We start from the raw sequence: 10,000 nt of genomic DNA, 5'->3' as shown, positions 1-10,000 counted from the left end.
AACTATCACCCCGTTATGATAAACAGCTGGTTCCATCATGGCGAACCTCTTTGTTTACCTAAACAACACGCAAACAATCGTTTATTACCTGTTTCCCCTGTTCACTAAAGGGTAACTGGTTATTGATTTCCTTTATTATGGATTTTAGGCTGTATGATTAAACGGGTGAGTTTGTTTTGTTAGCATTTTTTTATTGTATTAATGTTGTTTTGAAAATTGTATGTTAGTTAAGGTGATGGTTAATTAGGACTATTTTCTTATTTAGTTAAAAAGTTGAGTATTAATATCAAATGGTTTATAAACTTGATTCGTTTTGCTTACTTTAAGGACACTATCAAAGCGATAACAGTGCGCAAAAAGGTAATTATATTAGCAATAATACTAAAGATAAAAACAATAATCATTGATTTTACCATCATCAATAACATATAATTAACATCAGTATCGTCAATATCAAACCCATTATCATAAATACTATCAATATTATCATTATCATTACCACTACCATAATTTTCACTATAGTAATAAAGTAGAAGATAACAAACACAAACAAACAAAAACAAAAGACCCACAACAACTATGACAATAACAACCATTAATCACCGCCCCCCCTCCCACCCCTCCTCCCCTCCCCCGCTGCGTTTTCGGGGGGAGGGGGGAGGGGGAGGGTGGTAAAAGTGGTAAATGCATCGCATATTACCATAAGGGACTCCAGAGAAAGGGGGAGGGGGAGGGGGGAGGAGGAGGGAGAACAAGGACTAAGAAGATGGGGGGGGGAGGTCCTGGATTGGAAGGAGGGAGGAAGGATAGGGGGAGGGGGAGGGGGAGGGGTAGGGGGTGTCTATGGATTGGTGAGAAAGTGTCATACTCTTGTCATGTGGGTGTGTTTGTTCGTGTGTTTGTGTGTTTCTTGTTTTAAAGTCAGTATTACGTTTTAGTCGCATTTAATTACATTATAGTAATAACAATATAAAAATCTACTGAAATATACTGAAAAATATACTAAAAAAATACATATATATGTATATATACATACATATGTATACAAACACACACACACGCATATATATACACACACACACACACACAAATCTAACATATATATAATTTATATATAAATATAAATATATATACATACATAATTAGAATCTTTCAGATATATTAAGAAATAAACTGATAATAATCATAACTAAACGAGGAAAAAAATGCAACTCATACTAACAGAAAAATGGCAGGAACAGTGGTAATAATAGTTATCATTATCATTATCATTATCATTATCATTATCTTTATAATATTCATAATATCAGAGATAAATAACAGTAATACTAATGATAATAATGATAATAATAATAATAATAATAATAATAATAATAATAATAATAATAATAATGATAAACAATAAGACATTAATGATGATGATTTTGATGATGTGATGATGATGAGGAGGAGGATGAAGATGAAGATGGAGACGATGAAGATGATAATGAGCCTCAAAATGATAATATGAAACACGACAAACCATACCATGACACAATAAAAAAAAACGACACGAAAAAAAACTTACAAGACAAACAAACCAAACAAAAACAACCCCCCCCCCAAAAAAAAAATAATAAAAATAATAATAAATAAATAAAAAATCCCTTCCAACACATCCACCCTCCCTCCCATACCCCCACCCATCCCCAGTCCCCCTCCCCCACCCCCCACGAAGGAGAGAGAACGCCAGTCTATACCATCAGAGCGCCCGTGGTCCGACGATGGTGGCGCCGACGCTCGCCTCCTTTGCTGCTTCCTCCTTCGCGTATCCAACGAAAAGGAATAAGGGAGTTTGGTGAGGACGTCAGCTGACTCCCTGGAGGATGGCCGCTCCTCCCCAACGGCCATCCTCCTCCTCCTCCTCCTTCTCCTCCTTCTGGGCTCCTCCTCCTCTCTTCGTGTCCTCCAGGATGGGAGGAGGGAGAGGAGGCTGGAGAGGGATGTAGGTAGGCCCGGGATGGTGGACACTGCGACGGTGGAGGTCGGGGGTTTTGATGGAAGGAGAGAGGGAGGGAGGGAGGGAGGGAGAGAAGTAGAGAGGGAGGGAGGGAGAGAGAGAGAGAGAGAGAGAGAGAGAGAGAGAGAGAGAGAGAGAGAGAGAGAGAGAGAGAGAGAGAGAGAGAGAGAGAGAGAGAATGTATAATATAAACAGATAGAAAAGAGAGAGAGAGAGAATGTATAAACTAAACAGAGAGAAAAGAGAAGAGAGAGAGAAAGAGAGAGAGAGAGAGAGAGAGAGAGAGAGAGAGAGAGAGAGAGAGAGAGAGAGAGAGAGAGAGAGAGAGAGAGAGAGAGAGAGAGAGAGAGAGAGAGAGGGGGGGGGGGGAGAGAGAGAGAAGAGAGAGAGAGAGAAACAGAGAAAAGATTGTCCTTTCTTAATCTCTTGCTTGTTGTCTGCCTTCCTGTTTACCTCCGCCAGGGTAAACAATAGCTTGCAAAGACGAATTTCAAGCACAACACATCAGCAATACTACTGGTGTTGCTTGCAGTTAATTTTGCTTCAGGAAACGGAAGGAAAATACGTACACTTCACTCTTGACATCTTTGCTTGATCCAAAGCATAGTGTAAAAGCCACACATATTGATATTAACCGAGTCTATTCATAATCACTGGGATGTAGCAATAGTCAATATCAAATTAATAATGTTATGTTTCATAAGTATCCATTCCCGTGTATAAATTGATGTACACAGAATGATAAATATCTGTGTATAAAAGACACGTTGGTAATCATCATGTGAGGGAGATCAAACACATTAATAAACGTAAACAGACATGCAAGCACTCACGCACACCTAACGCAATCCAGCACAAAGATGAATTACACACAGCTATATAAAACACGTCGTCGCACGCACGCACACACATACATACACGTACACATAAACACATAAACACGCACACACACATAAACACGCACACACGCACACACGCACACACACACATTCAGACGAGATATATATATCTTTAAATCTCTCTGCTTTTATTTACTTTTTTAACATATGAACAGCGACAGCGCAACGTAATACGCCAAAATTTTAAAGGATAAAATACGTTTTAAAAAGTAAGATGATTTTAAACGCAATGATTATCGGATTTTAAAGAGAAATATTACTTTATGTACACATCGTATACTGTCATCTGCGTTCCACCCCCTCCCCTCCCCCCTTCCCCGAAAAAAATCGCCGGTGTTTAGTACTTTTCTTCTTCTTACTATTACCATCATTATCATCATTATTTTTTTGTTTTATTATCATTATTAGAATTGTTATCATCATAAGCATTACTATTATCATTATCATTATCATCATCATCACCACCATTATCATCATCATCACCACCACCATCACCATCATCACAATAATAATAATCACCACCATCATCACCATCATCATTCACGACCTGTACTTAATCCTGCATCGAGCAAGATATTTCGTTTAGATGCCGATCTTGTGATGCTCTTATCTTTTCATTATGAGTTTGTGTATATGAGTAAGCGAGTGAGTGTGAGTGAGTGTGAGTGAGGGTGAGTGAGGTTGGGTGATTGTGAGTGTGTGTGTGTGTGAGTGAGGGTGAGTGTGGGTGAGTGTGTGTGTGTGTGTGAGTGAGGGTGAGTGTGAGTGTGAGTGTGTGTGTGTGAAAGAGAGAGAGAGAGAGAGAGAGAGAGAGAGAGAGAGAGAGAGAGAGAGAGAGAGAGAGAGAGAGAGAGAGAGAGAGAGAGAGAGAGAGAGAGAGAGAGAGAGAGCATAAGTATAAGTATGAGTATGAGTATGAGCATAAGTATAAGTATTAGCATGAGTAAGTGAGTGTGAGTGAGTGTATGTACATATGTGTGTGTTGATCCTGTGTTATGACGCGACAGGATCTCCCAAGAGGGCGCCCCCCCCTCCCCCCCCCCACACACACACTGCCAAGGTCACAGAACACTTAACTTCACACGCAAAACCATTTTTCCTTCACGGGGCTTCCAGGGCGGGGTAGGGGGGGTAGGGGGGTAATGGGTGCATGGGGAGGTGTGTGTGGGGGGGATATAGAGAAGGAGGGGAGTAAGGGGGAGGGGGAATGAGGGGGAAGGGAGGAGGAGGGAAGAAGGAAGGTGAGTCAATAGATATCCTATTTTTACACTGATTTCGGGTTTTCTTTGTGTCCTGTGTGTGTGTGTGTGTGTGTGTGTGTGTGTGTGTGTGTGTGTGTGTGTGTGTGTGTGTGTGTGTGTGTGTGTGTCTGTGTGTGTGTGTGTGAATCTGCTAGCCCGTAAGATGAATCATTTCTGTATCAGCATCCCAGTCGAAAATTCATAATCGATGCAGGAATATACCGAGAAAAATGAACGAAATATATCTATTACTATGATACTCTGTCAGTCTTAGCTGACGAAGAGCGGAGAGTCAGACATGAAATGAAACTGATCTTTTAATGCAAAACCTGCAAGCGCATTTGTGGATGTGGATGTATGTTTAGCTGTTTGTTATGTATGTATGTTTGCGTTATGTACTTTGCTATATATATGTTATATGTTATATATATGGGCTATATCTTATGTACTCCTCTGTATGTAAAGATCCATATATGCAACCTATATAATAATCATAAATAGGTTACATAACAAATGGAAAGAAACAAACAAAAGTCACCAAGGTCAGAGAGAAAAGAAAAAAAAAGAAAAAATCCCATGCAATATATGCAACATCAAATGACCTTGAGAGGCATTAGTCGCATACACAGACTCTCTAAATATATCATACTCCATACAAGCAAGTATATGCCATGTCATGATATAATCTTCCATTTGATAAGGGGACATTTATAAAGGACATATCTATCATCTATTTTGGAATAATCATGCGTTTTTTGGTACACTTATAAAATTGACTCGGGGAAGTGCATGGCAATGTTACACAACATGGGGTCAGATATTGATAAACAATGCAAAGGCACGTGCATGATACTAGTAAATAGACATGGAGTTTTTACGTAGGCTCTGATGTTAAATTTCGGTAATGATTATATAATGTCAGTGTACATGTACACAATTAATTTACTTTTCCTAAATTATTTCTTTCATTCTTTACCTCTGAAATTTCACGGTTTTTCTCGTATGAAAAATGAAGAGTATTTTTTAAATCTTTCATTTTGTACAGAAATAATTTTTCTTCTAAATCATCTTCTTATTTTCCTTCTTTTTAGATATTACATCTACTTTATTCTTGGAAAGTGTATCTAGAAAAGGATGTATATTTGTCTGTAATATTTTCCTTCTTTTTCGCGTGAACTTGACCTTGAAAAAACGTGTTTGTCTAAATTCTCAAGAACCTGTGTTTATGCATACATATACATATATACATATATGCATACGTCCATATGTGTGTATATATATATATATATATGTGTGTGTGTGTGTGTGTGTGTGTGTGTGTGTGTGTGTGTATGTGTGTGTGTGTGTGTGTGTGTATGTGTGTGTGTGTATGTGTGTGTGTTTGTGCATATAAACCTACGTTTGAAAAAAAAATACATCTGTTTGTCTGAATCATTATTAATCATTGCATATACATCTACAAACGAACCATCTCCTCAAAATATCTTACGTCTGTGAACTAATAACTAGAAAATCATAAGTATTCGTCTCAATCACTTACAATCTTCATAAATTCTGTCTACTTACATTCTCCCTCTACACCTACCACTGTACTTTTCATTCTACTTTTCCCTCGTGTGGACTTGACCTAAATATTTAGGTGTTTGTTAGCACTATCTTTCCACTAACGAACCAAAGTGTGTGCTGTTGTGTGACCTACTTGTAAGGTGTAAGATATTTGCTTGTAATAGGACGGTAGGACATGGTGAGATTCCTTATGTAAGGACATTCGTTAAAGAAAATCATGATAAGAGCAGCAGTAATGATAATAGTAATAACAATAACAACGACAATATATATATATATATAAGTGACAGTATTTATCTATCTTTTTAGTATCATTATTTATCTTTTTTATCACCAGGGCGGTGACTTTTTAGTTTGAAAAGTATAAAGTAAAATAAAAATCTTCGTCTATATGTTGTTGTTTTTTTGTTGTTATTATCTCTCACAAAAAGTACAACAGATAAACCAAGATCCAATATCTATGTATATCAAAATATGCAATGCCTCTTGCCAAATATAGATTTTCATATGTGAAACTTTCTTGCTAAATAAACAGCAACATTTGACAAATAAAAATCCAATATCTCTAAATAAAACTTCAAAATACCTCTTACTAAATAAACACCCAATCATTGCAAAGGAAACTCAACAGTATCACTTAATAGATAAAAAAAAGATATCGATATATATAAAACTATATAGTACCTCTTGCTAAATAAACCTCCAATGTTTGTAAAGAAAAGTCCAAAGTACATCCAGCTAATCATTACATCACCACGAAGAATTATAGCACGCAAATTCTTGTGTGGGCGTGGCAAAAGTCGATTGCAATTTCCGATACCTTAAAAATCACATCAAGCGACCATTCACATTTGCCGTGGTTGCATAACGTAAATAATTCACACAGGAGCCAATCGGAATTCTGCGCTGTTTTTATTGCCTTCTATAACTAGGTTCCGGGTTGGTTTGCATCGCGTAACAGAAAAGTTTTGTCGATAAGGCAAAAAGAATAAAAAAAAATAATAAAAAGATGAAAAAAATAGAAATAAATACTCCGTTTTCTTTCCAAAACATCATGAAGGGATAACTAATGTATAGTGACTTATTTTAACCTCGCGTGACCTAAATACATACGTCGGTTATTCCCTTGCATGACTTTAACTCCGATTAATTTATTAGCGACAAAACACTACCTCGTTCCCTCTTTCTTTTACCTAATTCTTTTTTTCTTTCTTTCTTTACTAAGGATCATTAGGCACTCTAATTTTAGTCCACGGGTCTCTCAAACCAAGATGGGAATATGGGTCATGACCTTCGCTTAATAATGGCATTGACCCAAGCATTCCGGGCTAAGACTGTCCACGTGAAGGAATATATTGAAGGTGTAGTGTTAAATCGCCGCTCGCGCATGACCGAGGCATGGACAAATAACGACGTGGTTCATGATAGAGTAACGTTGTGTGTTACTTACACTGAATTAAATGCACACACGCAAGCACAAAAAATAAACAACATGTATTACGCAGCGATGCATACATACAAGCACGCGCACACACACACACATAGACATACACAAACATACATACATACATATATAGATAGATAGATAGATATAGATAGATATATATCACACACACACACACACACACACATACCTCCCTCCTTTTTCCAGCTCAGTATATGTGAACTTGAAGCCATAATTATATGGCATGAGAACCTTGCATATATCAAAAAAGAGATCATTTATAAAGTACTGAAAATTGTTTCCGGGTGTTTTTGCAATCATCAACATTGCTAAGTAACAACTGCAGTTTCAAGGGTCATTTCACGTTATCATCATTATGATTATTTTAATTCATGGCAGTTACATTGACGGCATAATATCTACTGTCTTATTCTTATTGTTGTTATCATTATCCTTATTATTATTCACATTATTATCATTGCATTATTACTATTTTCATGATCATTATCACTATCATCATTATTTACGTAAATGCTATTATCATTGTCACTATCACAACAAACATTCTCAACACCATCATCACAAATATAATCCCAACTATCATGACCACATAAACTACCACTATCATCATCATCACCATCACCACCATCCTTCATATCACCCGTCATCACCATCAACCATCATCACAGTCATCACCATAAAACACCATCTCACTATCGGATCTCATTTGCATACACTCAAGACAAATGATAGCCTTTTCCTTGATGACTTATCATGGCTATCTCTTCAAAGTTATCATTAGACATTTATCAGTTATGATATCATGTTCGCTGACACCTGCAATCATCTTCTTATCATCATTTGATAAGTTGATGGGGCGCAATTCACGACTCGATTTTTTTTTTTTTTTTTTTTTTTAATCTCTTTCGTGGGCTTCGTTCTCGTCATGTGTATTATGTGTTCATCTATCTGTCTGTCTATCTATCTATCTATATATACATTCATACATATATATATATATACCTATATACATATATATATATATATATATATATATATTTATATATATATATGCACACACACACTAACACACGCAGACACACACACACACACACACACACACACACACACACACACACACACATATAATATATATATATATATATATATATATATATATATGTGTGTGTGTGTGTGTGTGTGTGTGTGTGTGTGTGTGTGTGTGTGTGTGTATGTGTGTGTGTAAATAGATAGATAGATAGATAGATAGAAATATATACACACAGACATGCACACACACACACACACACACACACACACACACACACATATATAATATATATATATATATATATATATATTATATATATATATATATATATATATATATATGTGAGTGTGTGTGTGTGTGTGTGTGTGTGTGTGTGTGTGTGTGTGTGTGTGTGTAAATAGATAGATAGATAGATAGATAGAAATATATACACACAGACATGCACACACACACACACACACACACACACATATATATATATATATATATATATATATATATATATATATATATATATATATATATGTATATATATATATATATATATATAAATATATATATATATATATATATATATATATATATATATATATGAGTGTGTGTGTGTGTGTGTGTGAATAGATAGATAGATAGAAAGATATACACACAGACATGCACACACACACACACACACACACACACACACACACACACACACACACACATATATATATATATGTATATATATATGGATATATATGTATATATATATATATTTATAAACATATATATATATATGTGGTGTGTGTGTGTGTGTGTGTGTGTGTGTGTGTATGTATACATAAATATATAAATATATATATATATATATATATATATATATATATATATGTATATATATAATATATAATATATATATATGTATATATATATAACATATATATATATATATATATATATATATATATATATATATATATATATATATATACATATGAATATATACACACATAATACATACATACATATACATTTACACATGCACTCAATTCCCTTATCACGCATCACTTATCCGTTCATTGCCAACATCATTTTCAATATCAACTATTACTTCAACATCTAAGAAAATTATAGACCGTATCAGAACAAAATTTAATCACTCTTTTACACTATTTAATCTTCCTTTTGCACTGTAATCTCAAAGAAAAAAAAAACACTATAACACCGATTCAGACTTATAGTGTTAGTTCCTTGTATCTTATATAAACATTTTTTTTTATTAGATAAGTTTCCCCCAAAAAATGTTTTTTTTTTCTGTTAAATATGTAATGAAAATGCTCCTGGAAAGATGATAATAGTAGTAATAATAATAATGAGGCGGATTATAATAATAAGGATAATAATGGTATTGATGTGAAGGATAACGAAATTAATGATATTGATAATAACAATAATAATAATAAAAATAAATATCATTATCATTATAATCATCACCGTCATCATCACCATCATTATTATCACTATCATTATCCTTATCATCATCCTCATCATCACCATTATCATTATCATCACAATCATCATTATTATTATCATCATTATCCTTATCATCATAATCATAATCACCATTATCATTATCATAACAATCATGATCCTTATCACCATCATCACCATTATCATTATCACCACAATCACTATCCTTATCCTCATCATAATCACCATCATCATTATCATAACAATCATGATCCTTATCACCATCATCACCATTATCATCACTATCACTATCCTTAACACCATCACCATCCTCATCATCATCACCATCAT

At 34.8% G+C, this 10,000-nt stretch overlaps 1 long non-coding RNA gene across 10 annotated transcripts in view; it reads right to left on the bottom strand.

The window, feature by feature from the left end:
- The window catches only part of LOC122243687 (uncharacterized), a 111,036-nt gene that overhangs the window by 1,966 nt on the left and 99,070 nt on the right, over window positions 1-10,000 (bottom strand). The window contains exon 1 of one of the 10 annotated variants that reach the window (XR_015191078.1): window positions 1,740-2,032. The exons of the other annotated variants lie outside the window; for them this stretch is intronic. This is a non-coding gene — a long non-coding RNA (uncharacterized LOC122243687). Of the gene's footprint in view, window positions 1-1,739; window positions 2,033-10,000 lie in introns of those variants that run through there. 10 annotated transcript variants of the gene reach the window in all.

This window comes from Penaeus japonicus, unplaced genomic scaffold, assembly GCF_977035675.1.
Source record: "Penaeus japonicus unplaced genomic scaffold, GWHDUDI00000001_assembly GWHDUDI00000006, whole genome shotgun sequence".
Lineage (NCBI taxonomy): Eukaryota > Metazoa > Arthropoda > Malacostraca > Decapoda > Penaeidae > Penaeus > Penaeus japonicus.
Note: the sequence above shows the minus strand (reverse complement) of the source record. Positions and strands in the feature narration are given on the sequence as shown.